The sequence below is a fragment of the Dasypus novemcinctus genome, chromosome X (genome assembly GCF_030445035.2).
Source record: "Dasypus novemcinctus isolate mDasNov1 chromosome X, mDasNov1.1.hap2, whole genome shotgun sequence".
Classification (NCBI taxonomy): Eukaryota; Metazoa; Chordata; class Mammalia; order Cingulata; family Dasypodidae; genus Dasypus; species Dasypus novemcinctus.
Window position 1 is genome coordinate 55,368,061 of NC_080704.1, and position 24,776 is coordinate 55,392,836.

At 41.1% G+C, this 24,776-nt stretch overlaps 1 pseudogene; it reads right to left on the reverse strand.

The window, feature by feature from the left end:
• LOC101424284 (glutamine synthetase-like) overlaps positions 1-24,776 on the reverse strand; it is a 416,428-nt pseudogene that overhangs the window by 210,421 nt on the left and 181,231 nt on the right.

Genomic DNA, 24,776 nt, shown 5'->3' on the forward strand with positions numbered 1-24,776 from the left:
CGGGAGGGCAAGCTGGCCCACATGGTGAGCTGGCCCACGTGGAGTGCCAGCCCATGCAGGAATGCTGCCCTATGCAGGAATGCCGCCCTGCCTGGGAATGCCACCCAGCACAGGAAAGTTGCCCTGGGCAGGAGTGCCAGCTGACGTGGAGTCCTAGCGCAGCAAGATGACACAACAATAGATACAGAGGAGAGAAAATAAGAAGACATAGAACAGGGAGTTGAGGTGATGAAAGGGAGTAATTGCCTCTCTCCCACTCCAGAAGGTCCCAGGATCGGTTCCCAGAGCCGACTAATGAGTATACAAGCAGACACAGAAGGACACACAGTAAGTGGACACAGAGAGTGGGAAAGCGGGGAGGGTGTGGTAATAAATAAAATAAATATAAAAAAAAAAACCTGGAGCGCGAACGTGGCTCAGGCAGTTGAGCACCTGCCTCCCACATGGGAGGTCCTGGGTTCAATTCCCGGTGCCTCCTGGGTGGGGAAAAAACAAGCAAACAAATGAAAAAGCCATATCAAAGAAGCCTATGTGGCTCAATGGTTAAGCACTAGCCTCCCACATACGAGGTACCATGTTCAATTCCCAGTCCTGGTACCTCAAAAAAAAAACCATACAACACAAAGAGTGAACCCTAATTTAAACTATAAACTACAGTTAATAGGATAATTATGACAATATTGCTTCATCAATTGTAACAAAGATACCACACTAATGCAAAGAGTTAATAATAAGGAAAACTGTGCGGGAGGGTATATGGGAAATCTGTACTTTCTGAATGGTTTTTCTGTAAATCTACAACTTCTCTAATTAAAAAAAGAAAAGAAAAACACTTCTCTAATTTAAAAAATGAAAAAAACACTCAAGAAATCTGAATAATGTTTGTAGATTGTACCAATAATGTTTGTAGATTATACCAATGAATGATACTATTACTATTATCATTATGAAAAATCCAGATATCTCTGACTCTGTGGGCTGAGCTCTTACTTTATCACTGAGCTGCCTCCCAAAGGCCAGACTGTGGTTTTTCCTGGATCCAAGCTGTCACATGCTCAGATCAACATCTAATCTGCACTAAGAATATTTAATCTCTGTATGTGCTGTCTGCTTGGCCTTGGGCAACGTTTATTTATTCCTCATGCAGCCTCTGACCAGGTATCTTAGTTTTCTGGGGCTGCCAAAGCACAACAAACTGGATGACTTAAAAAAAACAGCAGTTTATTTTCTCACAGTTTGGGAGGCTAAAAGTCCGAAATCAAGGTGTCGGCAGGGCCATGCTTCCTCTGAAGTCTGTAGGGTTCAGGTAGTGGCCAGAAATCTGTAGCATAACTCAGTCTCTTCTCCGTCACGTGGCCATCTCTCTATCCATCTCCTATTCAATGCCCAAATTTCCTCTCCTTATAAAGACACCAGTCATATGGGATTAAGGCTTACCCTAACCCAGTTTGGCCTCATCTTAAGTAATAACATCTTCAAAGTTCTTATTGCCAAATAGGATCACATTCATGGAACCAGGGGTTAGGACTTGAACATATTTTTTTTTGGCGGGACACAATTCAATCCATAACACAAGCACAATGAGGGACAACAATAGTAGCTATCTCTTTTTTAAGAGCCTGTGATGGGCCAGTCCTTGAGACATGACAACCTTGAAAATGGCATGTCTCACAATCTTCCATTTACAGATGAACAAACAGGATTTGAGGTCGGTACCATCTTGCACTGAGGCACAAAACTAGTACAAGGTGGCAGAAGATATATCTAACTCTGCAGCCCAAGGCAAACACATAGTAGGTACTCAAGTAGTACCTGTGGATTCATTTACACATGGATACAGTTTGCCTTTCAGATATGACCTCAGGTGTCAACACTGAATGTGTAAAGAGATTTTGTCATCACAAGCCTTTTAAAAGCCCTTTTGGGCGGCAGACTTGGCCCAGTGGTTAGGGCATCCGTCTACCACATGGAAGGTCCACGGTTCAAACCCCGGGCCTCCTTGACCCGTGTGCAGCTGGCCCATGCGCAGTGCTGATGCGCATAAGTGCCCTGCCACGCAGGGGTGTCCCCTGCGTGGGGGAGCCCCACGCGCAAGAAGTGTGCCCCATAAGGAGAGCCGCCCAGTGCGAAAGAAAGTGCAGCCTGCCCAGGAATGGCGCCGCACACACGGAGAGCTGACACAGCAAGATAACGCAACAAAAAAAAGAAACACAGATTCCTGTGCCGCTGACAACAGAAGCGGACAAAGAAGATGCAGCAAATAGACACAGAGAACAGACAACCGGGGTGGGGGGGAGTGGGGAGAGAAATAAATCTTTAAATAATAATAATAATAAAGCCCTTTTGCTTCCTGTGCAGAAACAATGGGAGAAAAATTAAGACATTTGGGCACTGGAAAGGTGTTTCCCATTCCTGAACAAAAAGCATTTCATAGAGTGTGTGAGTTGTAAGAGGGAAAGCAGAGGAATTCAGAATTTGGGCTTCACAGTTAGGCTACCTGGGTTTGATTCCAGGCTCTACTACTCTCTACTTAGAAAACATTGGGTAAGTTGCTTAAGCAGTTTCTTTATCTGTAAATTGAGGCAACCATAGTACATAAGTCAAAGAGTTATGAGTTGGAAATTAAATCAGTTAATACATGTAAACCATTCAAAACAATGCTTGGTACATAGTAAGTGCTCAGTAAATATTAGGGTTGTTTGGATCACTGGTTAGAATATCTTAGAAACTGTCTTGAAAATCACTCCAGATTATTAGAACATCCCTATGGTACCTGATACTTGCCCTCTGTCTGTCAGCTCATCCTGCTCTAATATTTGAGATCTCAGGGTAAGGTTTTCTTATCCCAAGCATTTAGCAATCTGTAAGCTACAGAGAGATCAGCAGGAGGTAAATATTTTCCATAGAGAGCATATGGAGACTTTTGTCAGGTAAGTGGCAACACCATGTCCCAGTTACTGAGTCTTCAAACAATCATTCCATTATTCTATAACATTAATAACTGTGAGCAGGAGTGGACATGGACATGTTTCCACTACAGACCATCACTCCATTTAGTAGACCCCTTTTATGCTTCTGGAGCAATGTAAAGAATAAAGAATAATGATAATAGCAGCTAACTGTACTGGATGCTTACTACACTACTATACTAATTACTGTTAGCAGCTAATTTTACTTAATGCTTACTATGTGCATTCTGGAGTGGGCATTGTCACAACTCAATCCTTGCTCAAAAAGCATTTTTGCAAACTGTGTATATATGTATATATATGCAAACATATATACAAAAAATGTATACACACACACACACACTAAACTTCCCTTGGTATTATACAATCATCTCTCCATGTATTCATTTGTTTTATGAATGACTATTTAATATTCAGTCAATCACCACCCTACCCCCACTTTGCTCTAGATCATGCTAAGGACTTTGTAAAATTTCATTTTGATAAAGAAACAGGCCTGCAAAACCACGCATAATCATGGCAGAGGTGATGCACCCAGTTTCTGTTTATACAGATGATCTGCATACCCTCTGGGGGTTAGAAGAGGGTAAGGGATTAAAAGGAGGTGGGCTTCTGAGTGTGACAGGCTGGTAAAATTATTTACACACACATAGGAATAAATATTTCATGGTTTTGAATTTTTTTCCTCTTTTTATTTAGCATAAGTAATACATGCACATGGTATACATACTCAAAACATCTTCTATGCCTATCTAGGCAGACACATAGATGAGTAGAGATTCCTATTTTCCCCAGGAAGTATCTGATGCTAGAAAAGCACCTTGCTGTATAAAAATGGAACACACTCCTAGACTAAGTGACTGAAAAGGAAAAGAATATTTTTTCCAACTTATCCCATTTTACAGATGAGAAACTGTGACACAGAAAGGTTAAGTAAAATCACACAGGTAGCAAGTGATTGAGTTACCATTTAAATCCAAATAATTTGGGTCTCTTTTTTTAAAGATTTATTTTATTTTTTATCCCCCCCCCCCCGCCCCCGCATTGTTTGTGCTCACTGTCTGCTCGCTGTGTCTGTTTGTTGTGTTCTCTCTGTGTCTGCTCATCTTCTTTTTAGGAGGCACTGGGAACCAAACCTAGGACCTCCCATGTGGGAGGAAGGTGCCCAATTGCTTGAGCCACATCTCCCTGCTTGTTGTCTCTCATTGTGTTTCCTCATTGTACCTCCTCATTGCACCATCTTGCCGCATCATCTTGTCGCATCAGCTCACTGTGCCAGCACATCATGTCAGCTTGCTGTCTTGCTTGTCTTCTTTAGGAGGCACCAGGAACCGAAACTGGGACCTCCCATATGGTAAGTGGGCACCCAACTACTTGAGCTGCATATGCATCCCAATTTGGGTCTTAACCGCCCCCCCCCTTCTATGCTGTTTTACACTGATAATCCCCAGAGTCATCTCCTCAGATCAGCCTTCTCTTCTAATGTACAGAAGTATGTTTAAAGCGGTCACCTGGGCATCTCCACCCCAAAGACAACTCAATGCATCCAAAACCGAATTAATCTCCCCCAGTCCCTGAGCTTCTGCACTTTCTCTGGTGTTCCCTCTCTCAGTAAAATGTACCCACCTCCTACCCAGCTGCACAGACTAGAAAATCCTTCAAGTCACCTTTGTTTTCTCTCTCACCACCCCCAAACTTCCAACCAGTCAACAACCCTGCCAGTCCTACCTCCTAAGTGTTTCTAAGTTAGCTTTTTAAGCTCACTTCTCTCCATCACCACAGTCAATTCTCTCGTTCAGATCAACCTCCTCTCTCCTCAACAACCACTACTTCACAGCTGGTCATGCTGCTGCCAGTCTTGGCCCATTCCCACCCATTTTCCATCCCTCTGCCTGTGGGACCTATCTTAAATCCCCATCTGGTCAGTCATGTCACCCCTGCTCCAAACTCTGTAGGGGCTACCTGCTGCTCTTAGGCAACATCTGGGCTCCTGGACAAGGTATATCAGGCCCTGCTTACCTTCATCTGTAGCAGGCCCCTCTTTCTGCCCCACCCCACACTCTATGCTCCAGCCAATCTAAACCTCTCTCTGTTCAGATGTTTGTTTTATTGACTGTCTCTCCCAACAGACTGGGCACTCCTTGAAGGCAGGGACCATATGCATCTTGTCCACCTTCAAATCCCCAGAGCAGAGCACAGTTAGCACAGTTTTTAAACAAAACATTTTCAAATCTTGAGCTCAGATATTGGATGGGAGTAATGGACATATAGAAAAATACACATCAATGTCCTATTCCTCCAATAAAGATTAAATTTGGGGGAAGGGGAGGGAATGGGGCATATGGGAATCCCCTATATTTTTATGTAACACTTATGTAATCTAAAGATTCTTTTAGGGGAGCAGATGTAGCTTAGGGGTTCTGCACCTCCTTCCCAGGTACAAGGTCCTGGTTCAATCCCTGGTACCTCCTAAAATTTTTTAAAAATTTTAAGAAGATGCTTTTAAAATAAAATTTTTAAAGATTTAAAAACATTAAGTTTGGATTTTAAAAAGGCACAGTTAATAGATTTGATTTTTTTTACTTACATGTTGGAGCGTCATTAAAAACGTCCCACATGGACCAAATGAGCTCATTAAAATAGAATCTGAGAGTGGGGTTTTTCTGAGGAAGGTTTTTGTAGAAGATGCTGGGGCATTGCCCAGCTTTCTCTTTCAGGCTGAAACGTTTATTTGCCCAGCTGCTGAGAGTGTTGACAGCCAAGAGTTCTCATCTGAGTCCTTCCCCAGCATTTGCCTTTGGCTGAAAGAAGTAGTCTCACCCATCCACTCATTCATTCCTCTTTCCCAGCAGGAATGGAGAAAGCTGCAGCCAATAAGGCAACCTCGCCTAAACTGTGACAATTCTGAAGAACTCTTACAGCTCTGGAGATCTCCATAGCATTGGGTGAAACCTTTGTTGCAATTGCATCACAGCTCAATTCCTCCCACTGTCCAATTCCAGCTTTCTTCCTTCCACAAGTGTTAATCCAAAGGGCACTCCCCATTAAAATTACTACACACTAATCTCCATTTCATACTCTTTGTTTCCAGGTAACCTGACCTAAAGACAATTTTCTTGCTCATAATAGGAAGGACCAGTCCATCATTTTCCACTAGACATTTTTTCCTCTATATGCAGGGTCTGGAACTGTGGCCACAATTTTGGCACCATGAAGGGGCTTAGCTAAAGATGGTAGGGATAGAAGGACAGAAAAATGTCAAGACCCTAGACTTTATGACTTAATCAATCCTGGAAATATCGTACCCATGGACTTTTTGTTAGACTAGATACTTTTTCATTATAAGTTAAACCAGTTTTGTTTATGGCAAAAGGGTTTTGTTAAGAAAGAAAAAAGTATCTTAGCTGAGTTATTCTCTCTCTGCCAAGGGACTGATTTACTGGTCCTCTGGGTCATCGGAGAAACAAAAACTAGCTGTTTGTTCACTATAGGGACTCTCCCAGGGTCTCTGAAGATGCCCTTATCCAACACCTTCAGTGTCCCCAACAAGTTCCATAAGCCCTTGGAGGAATCTGTGCCAGCTTCTACAATGTCCACTGGAGGATCCAATGACACTGCAGGTTCTGTCTGCTACAGACCGACCAGTAATGATTACCTTCTTTCACTTGCAGGCTATTATTTGAACTCCTCTTAGCAGAGTACACCTAAGAATAAAATGAAGTATGTGCCTTGCATGTATAAACAAAATGAAAAATCAGAAATGGCTCTGGCCCCAGCCCTCTAACCCATACCCCTAACCCCAGGGTAGTTTACACTAACATCTGGGTGCCCTTACTCTGCACACTGATGTGTAGTTTACACAGGCACAATGTTAATGGCTCCTCCTGGCCCCTGACTGGGCTGTTAGGAGCCCCATGTTTTCTACTCTTGGAAGAGCATGGGGTGTAGGGTGAGGTTTCAGGGTGTCATCTGGACTAGGTAGATGGACACCCAGCTCCAGCAGCTCCAGTCTATGAGCTGGGCTCAGAACTTGTCTCTGACTTTTCTTAACTCCTGCCACTCACCAAAAAAAAGCTAAGTACGAAGTGCACAAACTTATACATCATGGGCATCCCAGAAAGAGAAGAGAAGGGAAAGGACGCAGAAAGAATATTTGAGGAAATAATGGCTGAAAATTTCCCAACTCTTATGAAAGACTTAAGTATACATGTCCAAGAAGCACAATGTACTCCAAACAGAATAAACCCAATGGACCTACTCTGAGACACATACTAATTAGAATGTCAAATGCCAACAATAAAGACAGAATTCTGAAAACAGTGAGAAAAAGCAATTTGTCACATAAAAGGGACCCTCAAAAAAAAAATAAAAGAAAAAGCTATGTGTTCCCTGGTCTAGGGGAAGGCATGGGGGAGAACCTGGGTCTCTTGTTGATGTGCTTAATGCTAAGTCATAGGCAAAGAGAGAAAGGTCTAATAACTTGTAGCTCAAAATCTTTATTACATAATAACAACTAGAGTATATTGGGCATTTCCTGGGTGCTACTTCTACTACTAAAAATAACAACAGCTGTCATTTAACTTTTTCCTATATACCACACCCAGAACTCTATGTTATTCCTCCATTTTCTCAATATGCACAAGACTGTTGTGTTTATCATGTTCATCATATAGATGAAGTAGTGAAGGCACATAGACTTACAGTAACTTGTTCAAGTTCACAGACTTAGTAAGCACTGGAGCTGGTATTCTATTTTAGATCTCCTGTTTCAGTTTGCTAAAAGCTGCCAGAATGCAATATACCAGAAATGGGTTGGTTTTACAATGGAGATTTATTCACCTGTAAGTTTACAGTTCTAAGAATGTGACAATGTCCAAATCAAGGCTTCATCAGGCAATGCTTTTCTCCCAAAGATTGGCTTTTGGCAATCCTGCGCTCCTCTCCACATGGCAGGGCATGTGGCCGGATCTGCGGGGGCTCTCCCTCATCCTCCTGGCTTCCTTGCCTTCAACTTCCTGCTTTGTGCCTTTCTTTCTGCTTCTGAATTCGGTTGATTTCAGCTTCTGGCTTCCAAGGCGTTCTTTCTCAGCTCCTGGGGATTTCTCTCTGTGTCTTTCTCTCTATATTCATTCCTTTTATAAAGGACTCCAGTAAGAGGATTAAGACCCACCCTGGGTCACACTGAAGTAATCTAATCAAAAGGTCCCACCTACAATAGATTTACGCCCACAGTAATGGATTAGCTTATAAAGACATGATCTTTTCGGGTGCATTCAGCACCAAACCATCACATCTCCTTCTCCCTCAAACCAGAACTCCTAACCCCTGTATTGTGTGCTCTTTCCTAGGTGTATCATTTTCCTATTGATGCTGTAACAAAAGTACCATGAACTCAGTGGCTCAAAACAATACAAATTTATTATCTCATAGTTCTGGAGATGAGAGTCCAAAATGGGTCTTACAGGGCTAAAATCAAAGGCTGCATCCCTTTTGGGGACTTTAGGAGTGAATCTTTTCTATTTTCTAAAGGCTGCCTGCATTTCCTTGGCTCATGGCCTCACATCACTCTGACCCCTGCTTCCATCACCACCTTTTCTCTTTCTCTCCTCCTGCCTCCATGTCATAAGAACCCTCATGTCTACATTAGGCCCCAAGTGGATAACCCAGGATAATCTCCCCATCTCAAAATCCTTAACTTGGTCATATCTGCAAAGCCCCTTTCATTAGATAAGATAACATTTACAAGTTCTGGAGATTAGTACATGGACATATTGGGGGGACATTATTCTGCCTACTATACTAGGGGAGTGGATACCATAGATCAGAATGTTCCACAGACTGGTTCTGAGAACCAGGACAAAGGCACTTCTGCTTCAGTAACATACTCACTATCTAATGCCTGAACAGTATGATGGCCCTAATACTTGTATTAAACAAGGGAGAGAAAAATAATCAATACAGGAAAGTTCCTGCATGTGGACTGAAACCAGCTACTCTTTCCTCTAACAAGGATAGAAACCTGCTATCCTCTTTTTTAATCCCAAATCCTGGGACAAGGTCATTAAAAAAAAACTGTGTTGATGAGAATGGAGAGTAACAGTTGTATTCATAACCTGATGTAATGCTGTGAACTGACACAAACTTTCCAGAAGGCAGACAGGGCATATGCATCAAAAGCTCAAATATGAGAACTCTAGGATTGGCAAATTTCCTTCTAATAATATATTTTAGAGAAATAATTGGTCAGCTGTTGAAAGGATTCTGAACAAAGATGTTTTTGTCTAGCTATATTTGTAATAGTGGAAACTTGGAAAGAATCCAAATATCCATTTGTAAAGGATTTCGTTGAATATATTAGGTGACATTCATGCAATAGAATATTATACACTCGGGAAGCAGACTTAGCCCAGGGGTTAGGGCGTCTGTCTACCACATGGGAGGTCCGGGTTCAAACCCCGGGCCTCCGTGACCCCTGTGGAGCTGGCCCATGTGCAGTGCTGATGCGCGCAAGGAGTGCCGTGCTACGCAGGGGTGTCCCCCGCGTAGGGAAGCCCCACGCGCAAGGAGTGTACCCCATAGGGAGAGCCACCCAGTGCAAAAGAAAGTGCAGCCTGCCCAGGAATGGTGCCGCCCACATGGAGAGCTGACACAAGATGACGCAACAAAAAGAAACACAGATTCCCGTGCCGCTGACAACAACAGAAGTGGACAAAGAAGAAGACGCAGCAAATAGACACAGAGAACAGACAACCAGGGCGGGGGGAAGGGGAGAGAAATAAATAAATAAATCTTTTTAAAAAATAGTTTAAAAAAAAAGAATATTATACACTTAAAAATCTGGGTGGATGCTGTGTGGCAATGCTCCAAAATGTGTTCATCAATTGCAATGAATGAACCACACTAATGAAGGAAGTTGTTAGTGTAGGGAAAGGTGGGAGGTGTGGGGAGTGGGACATGCGGGAATCCCTTGTGTTTTTTGTGTAGCATTTTATGTAGTCTGAGTATCTTTTAAAAATAAATAAAAAATATATTTTAAAAAATCTGGGTGGGCCTTGAGATCCTCAGGCCACACCCAGTAAATAAAACTTGATCCCTGTAGAAAGGGTTATGACCACCAGAGCCCCTGTGTTCCTTAGCACCCAGGACCTCCTATATGGTACAACATCATTTGGGAATACTCTGCTCTACTCCTTCTTTACCTGACCAAATACTAGAGATCCTTCAGGTCTCAGCTTGCTTGGCATTTCCTTGGACAAACTCTTCCTGAGCCCCCTCTATGCCAAATACTAGCAAAATATCCTGCGTGCCCTCTCATGCAGGTGAGACTTACCCATTTGCTGTAATTTATTGAGCTCACCCTTGTATCCCCAGTACCTAGGCACAATATTACTTGGAAGTCCTGGAACACACAATTAGCACATTCCCACCTCAGGGTGTGTGATCTTACTGTTCTCACTATCTGGAACACTCTACCTTTAGATTTCTGCATGGCTTCCTCTCTCATCTCCTTTAAGCCTTTACTCAAATGTCACCTTCTCCATAAGGCCTATCTTGATTGCGTCATTTAAAATCGCATCCTCTCCCATCAGCCCTCCCCTTTCCTTCCTCTGTTCCACAGCGTGTCTTATCTTCTGTTACATAACTTACTGATTTGTTACATTCATTACTTATTGTCTGTCTCTCTGCCTAGAATGTAAATTCAGTGATAACAGGGATTTTCGTCTGCTTAATTCAATGCAGCATCCCCAAGCCTAGAACACATAGCTGGTTCTCCATAAATACATGTGGCTGGAATGAATGAAGTGCCTGGGATACAGCAGATGCTCAGCCAATGACAGCCTTTATTGTGGCTTCTCTCTTGGTGTGGGTGATGCTGGAGAGGAGGTAGTCAATGAGAGAAGAGTACAAATTGCTGAAACTCAAAGAGGGGAGATTGCTTAGATGTTGGAACCACCATCGACCTCGTCATTTTATATTGAGTACTTGCCTCTCGCTACCCCCAGGGAGGGTGTTACACTTCATAGTCAGTTCGTTTACTCCCAGCACTAAAGCGGAAAGTGGGAGTTTTATTGATTGAAGGACTGAGTCTGCCTCTCCCACTAGACTACGAGAACCTTGAGAGCAAGGGCCATGTTTCTTTGTAAATCCAGCATCCAGGACACTGCCTCGAGCCTAGAAGACATCACTGAATGCGTGTTGAATTAATAAATTAGTATTTAGGGAGTGGCATAAATAGGAAAGACACTCCTCTTCCAACCCAGAGATAGTATAGTGTTAGCAAATCTGTTGGCTACATACGTGAGGCTTTTGTGTATCAGATGCTCTACCAACCATCTACTATCTGTGAAATGTTTGAAGATGAAAACTCGATTCCTTTTTTCTGGGGAATCCCACAGAGTAGCTGGCTCATTGCTCAGAACAGAGCATGATTTAGGGCAGCATTCGTCAGACCTCGGACATTCAAGTCACATATTAAGTTTTCCCTGAACACAACCTATACTGCTACTTGATATTTTTATGTAAATAAAAAAGAACCACTTGACATGACACATAACTGTAAAATTAAGTCCTCTGAAAGCAAAAGAAGACTATGAAACATTTCAAAATAAAGTTCAGATTAGATGTAATTACCAGTAGATCTTGCACAATTCTCAGCAGTTCATCTCTCTTCTCTCATTTTGATCATCACAAGAGCCCTTCAAAGAAAATCTCTTAATGCATTTTCAGAGGGAGGAATACTAAGACCTATAAAGGTTAAGGGGAAACGGACTTGGCCCAGTGGTTAGGGCGTCCGTCTACCATATGGGAGGTCCGCGGTTCAAACCCCGGGCCTCCTTGACCCGTGTGGAGCTGGCCATGTGCAGTGCTGATGCGCGCAAAGAGTGCCGTGCCACGCAAGGGTGTCCCCCGCGTAGGGGAGCCCCACGCGCAAGGAGTGCGCCCATAAGGAGAGCCGCCCAGTGCGAAAGAAAGTGCAGCCTGCCCAGGAATGGCGCCGCCCACACTTCCCGTGCTGCTGACGACAACAGAAGCGGACAAAGAAACAAGATGCAGCAAATAGACACAGAGAACAGACAACCGGGGGAGGGGAGGGGGGATTTAAATAAATAAATAAATATTTAAAAAATAAATAAATAAAAATAAAAATAAAAAGGTTAAGTAACTTCCCAGCATCATATATCTAATATAACTAAGTTTTTTTTTCTTACATTTGGTGTGTTTTTCCCCCAACCCACCCTATTATTATTTTTTTTTGTATCATTCATACATGAACATACATAAACAATAAGTGTAAAGTAAAAGTTGTGAACTTAACAAAGCAAACATGCATAACATCATACAAATGACCAAGTTTTTTGATGCTGGGGTGGGGTATATGGGGACCTCATATTTTTTTAATGTAATATTAAAAAAATAAATAAAGACAAAAAAAAGTTTTTTGATGCTAAATCCCACACGTAGTGCAGACTAGATAGTCCCTAAATTTGCTCTCCAAGTAAATCCTCCTGGCCCCTTTCCCCTTTTCTCATTGACCCAGCTGTCCTCGATTTTTCACTCCATCTCCTCTTCACACTTTCAGTAGCCCCTCATCCCAAAGACCTCTCCCCAGGTTCTGTGGCCAGCAGTCCTTGGAGCACCCATGGGACATGGGGGAGTTAAGAATACACTGTCCGGAAGGTATTTGGGGGGCCCGGTGTGATGATATGCATTTCCGTTTTGTATGTTCACAACTTTTACTGTCCATTTATTGTTTATGTGTGGTCATGTATGAATGATACACTTCAATAAAATTTTAAATGAAAAAAATATATATATACCATCATTGCCTAATGTCTGGACCAAGCCCTTTTTCATGGCTTTAAAACTTGTAGTTTTCTCTTCTGTATTTGAATTTATATTTAACAAGGCCAGCCTGACAGAACAGTAAATACATCAAGATAAGAAACTTCATACAATGCTTTACTCATACTTCTTTTTTTATCTTTTTTTATCTTTTGGCACCACCAGACATGGGCACTGCTTCGCAATTAAATACATCAAGTCATAAGTCCTTAATAAAAATTGATCAACTTTTTAAAAGTTTATTTTCACCGTTATAAAAGGAATGCACCTGTCCTAGAAAAAATAAGGGAAATTTCAAAGCTATAAAGAAGGAAAAATTATCTCCCCAATTTCCAAACTCTCCCTAGATTCAATGATTATTTTTTAAAAACCTGCTGCATTTACTTCTACTATTTTTCTTTGCAAATACGGTTCCTTATATAGCTGATATGCTACTGTATATAGAACTTTGTTCCCAGCCTTTTCACTATTATAGTATACATAAATCTCCATGATATTAAAACCACTTCTAATTATAGTTTTTAATGACTGAATAATAATCCAGCCTTTTTACCTAACCATTCCTACTAGTAAAGACTTAAGGGAAGCAGATATGGCTCAGGGAAGTGGATGTGCCTCAAGCTGTTGGGCGCCTTCCTAGCACACGGGAGTTCCCAGGTTTGCTTCCTTTGTGCCTCCTAAAGAAGACAATGAGCCAACAAGATGGGCTGGTGTGGCGAGCTGATGCAAATGAGACACAGGGAGGAAACACAAGCAGGGAGTGAAGTTGGCTCAAGCAATTGGGCACCTCTCTCCCACATGGGAGGTCCCAGGTTTGTTTCTGGTGCCTCCTAAAAAGAAAACAGACACAGAGAGTACACAACAAACTGACACAGAGAGCAGACAGCAAGTGCAGACAATGAGGTGGTGGGGGCAGGGGGAGAGGAGAAATTAATTAATTTAATTAATCTTTTAAAAAAAGGCTAAAGTTGTTTCTGATTTTAATGAATGTAAATGATGTGCCAATACATCATTTTGTAAGTAAAATTTAGATCACAGAAGTTCCATTTCCAGGAATATGGCAGACTGTGTTATTCAGACCAACTCTCTTGTTGAAAACAACCTAAACACTATTAGAAATAATATTGGATTGCAAATCTTTGAGGATATTCTTGTCTGGAGTTTGGGATTTTTCATCTCAGATAACAATTTTGTTTCCTTTTAATTGAGAATACATCAGACACCCCAGAGTTACTCTAATAAGATTTAATAGAAGGTGTCAGTATACTCCCCTTTCTGCGCTTAATAAAAATAAACTTCATTGAGGTATAATTAACATAAAATAAATTCACAGATACTACATATATAGTTTGATGAGTTTTGGAAGATGTATGCAGCTGTGTAACAATCACCACAATCAAGGCACAACATTTCCATTGCCAAAGAAAGTTCCCCAGGCCCTTTCATAGTTAAACCCACCCACCCCCACCTCTGACCCAGAAAACCACTGATCTGCTAGGTGTCACTATAGATTAGTTTTTCATGTTTTGAACTTTCTATAAATGGAATCATACTATATACATTATTTTATGTCCAGCTTCTTTTGCTCAATGTTATGCTCATGAAATTAATCCCATTCTTTAATATAATACTAGTGTATTCATTTTCACTACTTATAGTATTCTGTTGTAGGAATAGTCTACAATTTCTTTATCCCTTCTAATGTTGAAGGACATTTTAGTTGTTTCTAACTTGGGGGCTATTATGAATAAAGCTAATATGAATATTCCTTTACATGTTTCTTAGTGAGGACATGTTTCTGTTGAGTATATACCTAGCAGTGAAATTACTGGGTTACAAGGTGTACATATGTTCACTTTTAGTAAAAATGACCCATTCACCCTCATATCAGCACTGTATGAGAGTTCCAGTTGCTCTGCATCCTCACTGTCAGCTTCATCTTTCAGGACCTCACTGTCTTCTATCTTCTAGGAAAGCCATCCCCACTGTCTGTTCCTCCTGAAATTTCTGACACCTCATGGGAATTTCTTCAGTCTCTAGAGAGATGTTTCTCAAATCCAAATCTTTCTCTCCATGCATGCATTATATTATTTCTGCAGGAAAAGTTGCTGTCCCTGGCTTGCCTTCCTTAGATAACTGATCCCTGTAGACTCCTTCTAAGAAACCCTTCAGCCTTGAGGGTATTCGACCAGAATCCACATCAATACACTAGGATGAAAATAATGCTTATAAAAACTAGTAGAATGAGGCCATAGTCACAGTTTCAAGGAGAGTTTATCTTAAAAAAGTATCAGGAGAAGCAAGTATTCTCAAAATCTCACAGCAACCCTAAGACAATCACTCTCTGTGGATCCTCATTTTCTGGACAAAAACGGCTATCCAAATTCCAACCAAGGTGAAGCAACAAGGATCAAATTTGCTCTCCCATCTAAAACAACTAAAACATGTAAAACAACAGTTATCAACATTGTACAACACAGGTCAGCGGTTCCTGACAGAGGGGAAACAAATGCCCTGAGAACTGTGATTTCTCCAGCTCACTGCCTAGAAGCACAGGGAGGAGGAATCCAGGTGGATCCTGGTGGTTTCCCTGAATTGAAGGAGACAAAATTGGGAGTCCAGAGAAGACAAGATGGCTAGTGTTCGCAAGGAAGACTACTGGAGAAGAGAAAGCTGCAGAAAGAGAAAGATCCAAAGATCAGCACTTTAAGAGACTTGAAAAAGAACAAATTAAACCCAAAGTAATGATAAGGATGGAAATAATAAAGATCAAAACAGAAATCAATGAAATAGGAAACAGAAAAACAATAGAGAAAATCAGTGAACCAAAAGATGGTCCTTTGAGAGCAATAAAATTGATGAATCTCTATCAAGACTGATCAATGAATAGTTAAGGAAGACACACACCACAAAAATCAGGAATGGGGAGCTGGCCATGCGCAGTGCTGATGCGCGCAAGGAGTGCCGTGCCACGCAAGAGTGTCCCCCGCATGGGGGAGCCCCACGCGCAAGGAGTGCCCCCGTGAGGAAAGCCGCCCAGCGTGAAAAGAAAGAGCAGCCTGCCCAGGAATGGCGCCGCCCACACTTCCCGTGCCGCTGACGACAACAGAAGCGGACAAAGAAACAAGACGCAGCAAATAGACACCAAGAACAGACAACCAGGGGAGGGGGGGAATTAAATAAATAAATAAATCTTTAAAAAAAAAAATCAGGAATGAGAAAGTGATATCACTCAGACTCTTCAAATATTAAAAGGGATAATAGCAGAGCAAGTGTAGCGTAATGGTTGAGTGCCTGCTTCACATGTACAAGGTCCTGGGTTAAATCCCTGGTACCTCCTAAAAAGTGGATAATAAAGGGGTAACATGGACTATTTTATGCCAATAAATTGACAACTTAGATGGACAAATTCCTTGAAAAAAAAAACAAGCTACCAAAGGTCACTTGAAGAGAAAGAGATAAACTAAATAGTCCTATATCTATTACATAAATTGAAATTTTAGTTAAAAACATTACCATAAAGAAAACTCCAGGTCTAGATGACGTATATGGTGAATTCTACCAAACTTTTAAGGAAGAAAGAATGTCAATTCTATGCAAAATCTTCCAAAAAATCGAAGAGAACATACTTCGGAACTCTTTCTATGATACTAAACCAGACATAGACAGTAGAAAAAAAGGAAAAGTGCAGTATAATATCACCATAAACATAGATGCAAAAATTCTTAAAATTTTAGCAAACTGAACCTAACAGCAAATACAGATGATACTACATCACAATCAAATGAAGTTTATCCCAAGAATTTGGGGTTGGTTTAGCATTTGAAGATCAATCAATGTAATTGACCATTTTAACAGACTAAAAATAGACCATATGATTATTCAATAGATACAGAAAAAGCACTTGAAAAATCCAACATCCATTTCTTGAAAAAAGAAACTTTGTCAACATGGTGTAGGGTGTCTGTAAAAGACCTACAGTTAACATCACATTTAATGGTGAAATACTGAATGCATTCCCCTTAAAATCAGGAACAAGACAGAGATCTGCCTTCACCACTTCTATTCAATATTTTTCTGGAAACTCTAGCCAGTGTAATAAGCCAAGCAAAAGAAATAAGAGGCATCCAGAATGGAAAAGAAGAGGTAAAACTGTATTTACTCAGAGATACCAAAGTCATCTATGTAGAAAATCCTATATAATCTACAAAAAGGCTATTAGAACTAATAAGTGAATTTAGCAAGGATATAGCATATAAGATCAAAATACGAAAATCAACTGTAATTCTATACATAAGCAATGAACAATTAAACATTGAAAATAAGAGAAACAATGGCATTTACAATAGCATCAAAAATAAATACTTAGGGATAAATTTAACCAAAAAAATGTAGAAGAGCTGTATACTGAAAACTATAAAAAGTTGCTGAGAGAAATTAAAGAATATCTAAATAAAGATGTATACCACGTCCACAGACTGGAAGACTCATTGTTAAGATGTCAGTTCTCCCCGTGTTGATATGTAGAGTCGACACAATTGCATCAAAATACCACCAGGCTCTTTTGTAGAAATTGAAAATTCTGAAATTTATATGGAAATGCAAAATACCTAGAATAGCCAATACAATTTTAACAAAGAAGAACAAAGTTGGAGAACTTACACTACCTGATCTCAAAACATTATAAAGCTACAGAAATCATTGTAATGTTGTATTGACATAAAGGTAGACAAATAGACCAATAGAACAAAATAATGTCCACAAACATGATCAATTAATTTTGACAAAGGCACAAAGGCAATTCAGTGGTGAAAATATAGTCTTTTCAACCAATGGTGTAGAACAATTGGATATTCATATGCAAAAAAAGAGTGAACTTGGATCCATGCCTTGCATCATATACCAATATTAACTCCCCAAAGATCATAGACATAAGTATAAACCCTAAACCTATATAACTCCTAGAAGAAAATATGGGAAAATATCTTGGGTTATTAAGCAAAGATTTCTTAGATACGGCACCAAAAGCACAATACATAAAAGAAAAAATTGATAAATTGGGCTTCATCAAGGTTAAGAACTGCACTGCACTTTGGAAGACATTTTTTTAAAAAAGATTTATTTTATTTATTTCTCCACCCCTCCGACCCCTGTTGTTTGCATTCACTGTCTGCTCATCTTCTTTTTAGGAGACATGGGAACCAAACCTCCCATGTGGGAGGAAGGTGCCCAATCACTTGAGCCACATCCACTCCCTCTTGTTTGTCTCATTGTGTCTCCTTGTTGTATCATCTTGTGGCATTAGCTCACCAGACCAGCCTGTCAGGTCAGCTCGCTGTCTTGCTTGTCTTCTTTAAGTGGCACTGGGGGGAAGTGCCCATGGCTCAAGCAACTGAGCTCCTGTTTACTATATGGAGGACCCAGGTTCGATTCCTAGGACCTCCTAGTTAAAAAAAGTAAAAAGGCATCCCAGACCTGTGCAGTGGGGCACAGCCCCCACATGGAGTAGCGGGGTGCAGTCACCTGATAGCCTACAGCTGGCCTTTGGAGAAAGGCAAAGCCTAGAAAGCCTCACAGTCTACAGTGACCTTGTGGAGAAAACAGGGGAGCTGAGCCCAGAGAGAAATGAGCCCCAGGAAGAGAGGAACTCAGGAAGCCTGAACCCTGGCAGACATCAGCAGACATCTTGCTCCGCCATGTGGCAATAGACTTTGGTGAGGGAAGTGATTTACACTTTACGGCCTGGTAACTATAAGCTTCTACCCCAGATAAATATCCTTTATAAAAATCAACAGGGGGGGAAGCAGACTTGGCCCAGTGGTTAGGGCGTCCGTCTACCACATGCGAGGTCTGCAGTTCAAACCCCGGGCCTCCTTGACCCGTGTGGAGCTGGCCCATGTGCAGTGCTGATGCACGCAAGAAGTGCAGTGCTGATGCACGCAAGGAGTGCCCTGCCACGCAAGGAGTGCGCCCTGTAAGGAGAGCCACCCAGCACTAAAGAAAGTGCAGCCTGCCCAGGAATGGCGCCACACACAGAGAGCTGACACAAGATGATGCAACAAAAAGAAACACAGATTCCCGTGCCGCTGACGACAGAAGCAGCCAAAGAAGACGCAGCAAATAGACACAGAGAACAGACAACTGGGGTGGGGGTGGGGGAGGGGAGAGAAATAAATAAATAAATCTTTAAAAAAACAAAACAAAAACCAACCAGGGAAATGGATTTGGCTCAGCGGATAGAGTGTCTGCCTACCACATGGGAGGTCCAGGGTTCAAACCCCAGGCCTCCTGACCCATGTGATGTGTTGGCCCATACATAGCGCTGATGCACGCAAGGAGTGCCCTGCCACGCAGGGCTGTTCCCTGTGTAGGGGAGCCCCACGTGCAAGGAGTGCGCCCTGTAAGGAAAGCCACCCAGCGTGAAAAAAGTGCAGCCTTCCCAGGAGTGGTGCCATACACACAGAGAGCTGATGCAGCAAGATGACACAACAAAAAGAGACACAGATTCCCAGTACCGCTAACAAGAATACAAGCAGACACAGAAGAACACACAGTGAGTGCACACAGCAGACAACTGGGGGGAGGGGGCAGGGAAGGGGAGAGAAATAAATAAGAAATAAATAAATCTTTTAAAAAAAGACTGAGAGCTTGGCATATTGCCCTGTTTTCTTTTATTTGGCAAGCCTTATATATTTCAGAGATTTTTGCCATCATATTTGAGAAAGTTGCAGGACTTCCCCAGGATGGAAGTTTAATATTGTGTTAGCTATTGTGTGGGCCTCTAATTATCCAGAGAACATACCTATGACAACAAGAATGCATTTATATCCCATAGAAGTATGCTTTAGGTGCCTTTTCCCTATATACCACCCCACTATCAACACCCTGTACTAGCGGCATACCTTTGTTTACAGCTCCTGAACGAACTTTCTTGTATTTGTATTGTTAATCACAATCCTCAGCCACCCCAGAGTTCACTGTGTGATGCAGATCCCATTTTAATCCTCTAGCTTTCCTTCTAGCAACGTGTATGACCCAAAACTTCCCCTTTCAACCATGTTCACACACACACTTCAGTGCTATTAATTACAGTCACATCGCACCACCATCACCTCCATCCACTTGCAAATCATTACAATCAACCTAATTATAAATTATATACAAATAAAGCATTATCTCACCATTCTGTACTCCCATTCTATCTCCTGGTAAACTATCTTCCAGACTCTATCTCCATGCATCTGCTCACCATATTTAATTTGTATCAGTGAGATCACGTATTATTTGTCTTTTTTTGTCAGGCTTATTTCACTCAACATAATGTCCTCAAGGTTCATCCATGTTGTTGCATGCATCAGGACTTCATTTCTTTTTACAGCTGCATAATATTCCATCCTATCTATATACCACATTTGGTTTATCCATTCATCTGTTAACAGACACTTGGATTGCTTCCATTTTTTGGTAATTGTGAATAATGCCACTATGAACTTTGGTGTGCATATATCTGTGTCCCTGCTTTCAATACTTCTGGATATACATACCTAGTAGCTGGATTGCCAGATCATATGGCAATTCTATACTGAGCTTCCTGAAGAATAGCCAAACCATCCTCCGCAGTGGCTGCACCATTCTACATTCCCAACAGCAATAAATGAGTGTTCTTATTTCTCCACATCCTCTCCAATACTTGTAATTTTTCTGTTTTTTTTTTAAATAGCAGCCAGTCTAGTAGGTTGAAACGATATCTCATTGTAGTTTTGATTTTCATTTCCCTAATAGCTAGTGACGCTGAACATCTTTTCATGTGCTTTTTAGCCATTTTTATTTTCTCCATTTATTTAGAAAAGTTCAAGCCTTTTGCCCATTTTTAATTGGGTTGCTTGTCTTTTTTTATTGAGTTGTAGGATTTCTTTATATGTGCTGGATGTTAGACCCTTACCAGATATGTGGTTTCTAAATATTTTCTCCCATTAAGTAGGCCGTCTTTTCACTTCCTTGACAAAATTCTTTGAAGCATAAAAGTTTTTAATTTTGAGGAGGTCCCATACATCTATTTTTTCTTCTGTTGCTCATGCTTTGGGTATAAAGTTTATGAAACCAATGCCTAACACAATATTTCATAGATACCTCCCTACATTATCTTCTAGGAGAAGATAATGGTCCTGGCTCTTATATTTAGGTCTTTGATCCATCTTGAGTTAATTTTGGTATAGGACATGAGATAGGAGTCCTCTTTCATTCTTTTGGCTATGGAAATACAGTTCTCCCAGCACCAATTGTTGAAAAGACTGTTCTGTCCCACTTGAGTGGACTTGGTGGCCTTGTCAAATATCAGTTGGCTATAGGAGTGCAAGTTTATTTCTGAGCTCTCAATTTGGTTCCATTGGTCAGTATGTCTATCCTTATGCCAGTACCATGCAGTTTTGACCACTATAGCTTTGTCATATGCTTTAAAGTTAGGTGGTGTGAGTCCTCCAACTTTGTTCTTTTTTTATCATACTTTTTTGAAGATACATAGATCACAAAAAATATTACATTAAAAAAATATAAAAGTTTCCCATATACCTCACACCCCACACCCCCACTCCTCCCACATCAACAACCTCTTTCTTCATTGTGGCACATTCATTGCATTTGGTGAATACATTTTGGAGCAGGGCTGCACTGCATGGATTATAGTTTACATTGTAGTTTGTACTCTCCCCCAGTCTATTCAGTGGGTTATGGCAGGATATATAATGTCCAGCATCTATCCCTGCAATATCCTTTAGGATGACTCCGAGTCCTAAAAATGCCCCCACATCACATTTCTTCTTCTCTCTCCCTGCCCTCAGCACCTACTGTGGCCACTTTCTCCACATCAATGCTACAGTTTCTTCCATTACTAGTCTCAATCAACTTTGTTCTTTTTCAAGATTGTTTTAGCTATTTGGAGCCCCTTATACTTCCAAATAAATTTGATAGTTGATTTTTCCATTTCTGCAAAAAAAATTGCTGTTGGAATTTTTATTGGGATTGCATTGAATCTTGACCTAAGAGCTTTTGGCCTTTTCTGGCAGCAAGTATGAGTTCTCAGTCCAGTGACTATCCAACGCCTGGTGTTTTGGGGTTGGCAATAGCTAAGAAAAGCTGTAACTTATTGCAAAACCTAGGTAGGCAGCACATTTGAGGGGAAAAAAAAAACCAAAAAAACAGGGACTTTGTATTCCTAGAGCCTGACATGAGATAAGCACTGATTAAATAAGTGTTGAATGAATACTGAATGAACTACTCACATAAGTGTGTACAAGACATGGAGAGCTGAATATCATGGACGCCAAGGGATTAGTGTTTCTAAAATAAGTGATTTTTAAAATTTCAAATATAATAGAGTTTCCTCAAGCTTAAGAATGTGAAGTATGATTGATGGCATAAAGCCCCCTCTATGAACAATGCTTTGCAATCTAAGTATTCTGCTTTCTTACTAGTCCCCAACAAAGAGGTCTCAGCTTAACTCCAAGCAGGGCATGTCCACATGGCAATCACAGGGAGTAGAAACATTACTGGCTTTATCTCCTTTGGAGACAGAAAATGTTCAGTGGAGGAATGGGTTCAGTCTTCTCCAATTCCCAGAAGCCTTTCTGCCACCCAACATCCTTTTTCTTCTTCCCCTAATACCAGATGTCTTCCCCTTGATGAAGTGCCTTATAAGGATTGATATGGTGACCATGACCATCAAGTAGAGGGCAATGGCCCAAGTCATGGTTGGAGACATTGTTAGTATGTGGTTGGATTCCTTGATGTGGAGACTATAAAAGAAACAAAATTGCAAAGGTCCCTGACCTTGCTCCAAAGTCCAGGATTCATTCCCCCCTTCTGACCTGAGTAATTCAAAATTTTGATTCATAGATTTTCTGAGCACCTCTAAGTGCCAGCCACTCTACCAGCTCCTAGGAATTAAAAATCAATTCAGATGTATATATGGGGAATGGGATCATCATGAAGCAAAAAGTAGGGGAATATTTACAAAAAAGATTTGTATAAAGGTACATTTGTATAAACAAGTACAGGAAATATTTCACCAGTGTGTGAAATGTCACATGTGGCTAGAGATAGCTTACCTTGTAATAGATATGGGGGAAGGGAAGGGGGAAATATTCTTTATACTTACGATAGAAATTATGAGCATACTTGTCAGTAAATGAAATGGGGACCGACCAATTCCACCTGGGGACGTCTGGGGAAAGATTCACAAATGACAGTTGATTTGGACCTTGACACATGAATGAAGTGTGGTCAAATGAAAACATGGAAATGGTTTCTAGAAACAGGGATCAGCAGGTACAAAGCATGGAAATTTGTGGAATATTTTAGAGGAAAACAGCAAACTGTCACAAGTAGCTGAATATTAGCTGTTGTGTGTATTAGTTTAATTATTACTGTAAAAAAAAGAAGTAGTGGCCTGAAACAGCATTGATTTATTATTTCTCACAATCTTCACATAGTTTTGCCTAGGCACACTCATGCAGCTACAGTCAGCTAGAGAGTCAGCCTCACTCACATGCCTGGCTGTTAGATGGGGTGCCTCAGGTCTCCTCCATATTCCCTCGTATCCCATTAGGCTAAACTGGCTTCCTTACATGGCAGACTCAGTGCAGTGTTCTGAGAGAGAAGGTGGAAGCTGCAAGGCCTCTTGAGGTCTAGGCTGTGGAATGCACATGACACTTCTGCCATATTTTATTGATCAAAGTAAGTTTCAAGGTCACCCCAGCTTCAAGGAGTGGAGAAATAGACCACTTCTGGGTGGAAGTTGCTGAAAAGAATTTATAGCCATATTTAATTTAACCTACCAAATGGGATAAGCAGAAACTTGTGTGTTTGATTGAAATACTAGTTGATGGTTCGTGGACAATATACCAGAGGAAGAAATGGAAGGAGATAAACCTGTAAAGGGAACTTAAGCTTTTTACGGTAAATCATACGGCAATCACTGTCATCCCAGAGATAAATGAGCAAAAAATATCTCCCTAGTTCAGTCTCCCTTTCACACACAAACACACTCACACATACATACACACACACACAACTAGGTAAATTTCCTCTCAACACAGTTGCTATGTCCTCTTCTTTCTGTTTAAATACCTGTATACTCCAGCATCACCCTGCAGTGATCAAAAAATGTCTGAAGCCAGGTAATTCCCTTGGAAAGCCTCCTGGAATACTCTGTGATAATCTACTGGCATCCAACATTTTTCGTGCTCTCCTGGCCTCCAGGATAAAGCTCTGTACATCTACGTTAGTATATCATATGTGAGGAAGACTTGTCCATCAGAGCCAAACCATCTGGATCCACTCTATCCTCGAAATGAATAAATATCTTGGTTTGAGGATGAGTCAGGATGGTTGAAGTTGATGCTTTGGAGACAAACAATCCCAAAATCTCTGTGACTTAACGTAACAAAAGTTTTTTTTTCACTTAATGTAAAGACTGCTGAGAGTCTGGATGACTCCCCAGAATGTCCTCCATGCAGTAACTCATTGATTCAAGCTACTTTAGGTTTTGTTTGTTTGTTGATTGGTTGGTTAGTTGGTTGTTTTTTGGTCCCACCATGTCAATACAAGGTGTTCTCCATGATTGTTGTAGCAGGGCAAGAAAAACATATGAGTTTTTTACTGATTCAGTCCATTGGCCAGAGGTAGGCATATGGCCTTGACCAATTGCAAGGAGGCTGATATGTGCAGGCTTGCATGTTCCCAAAGAGAAGAAGATCCTATCATGGGTGAATGCTAGTAATAACAACTATAGTCTATGGGTGGGGGAACTTCCATATACTCAAAACTGATCACTCTTAAACTGTTGATATGTTTCCTAGTCCTCAAGAATTCCCTACCTCATTGCTGCCCCTCAGGCATCCGAAGGCTCCTGTCATGCCCTCAAATCTCTTCAGCACTTTCCAAGTAGGGCACAAAGTGACATAATCC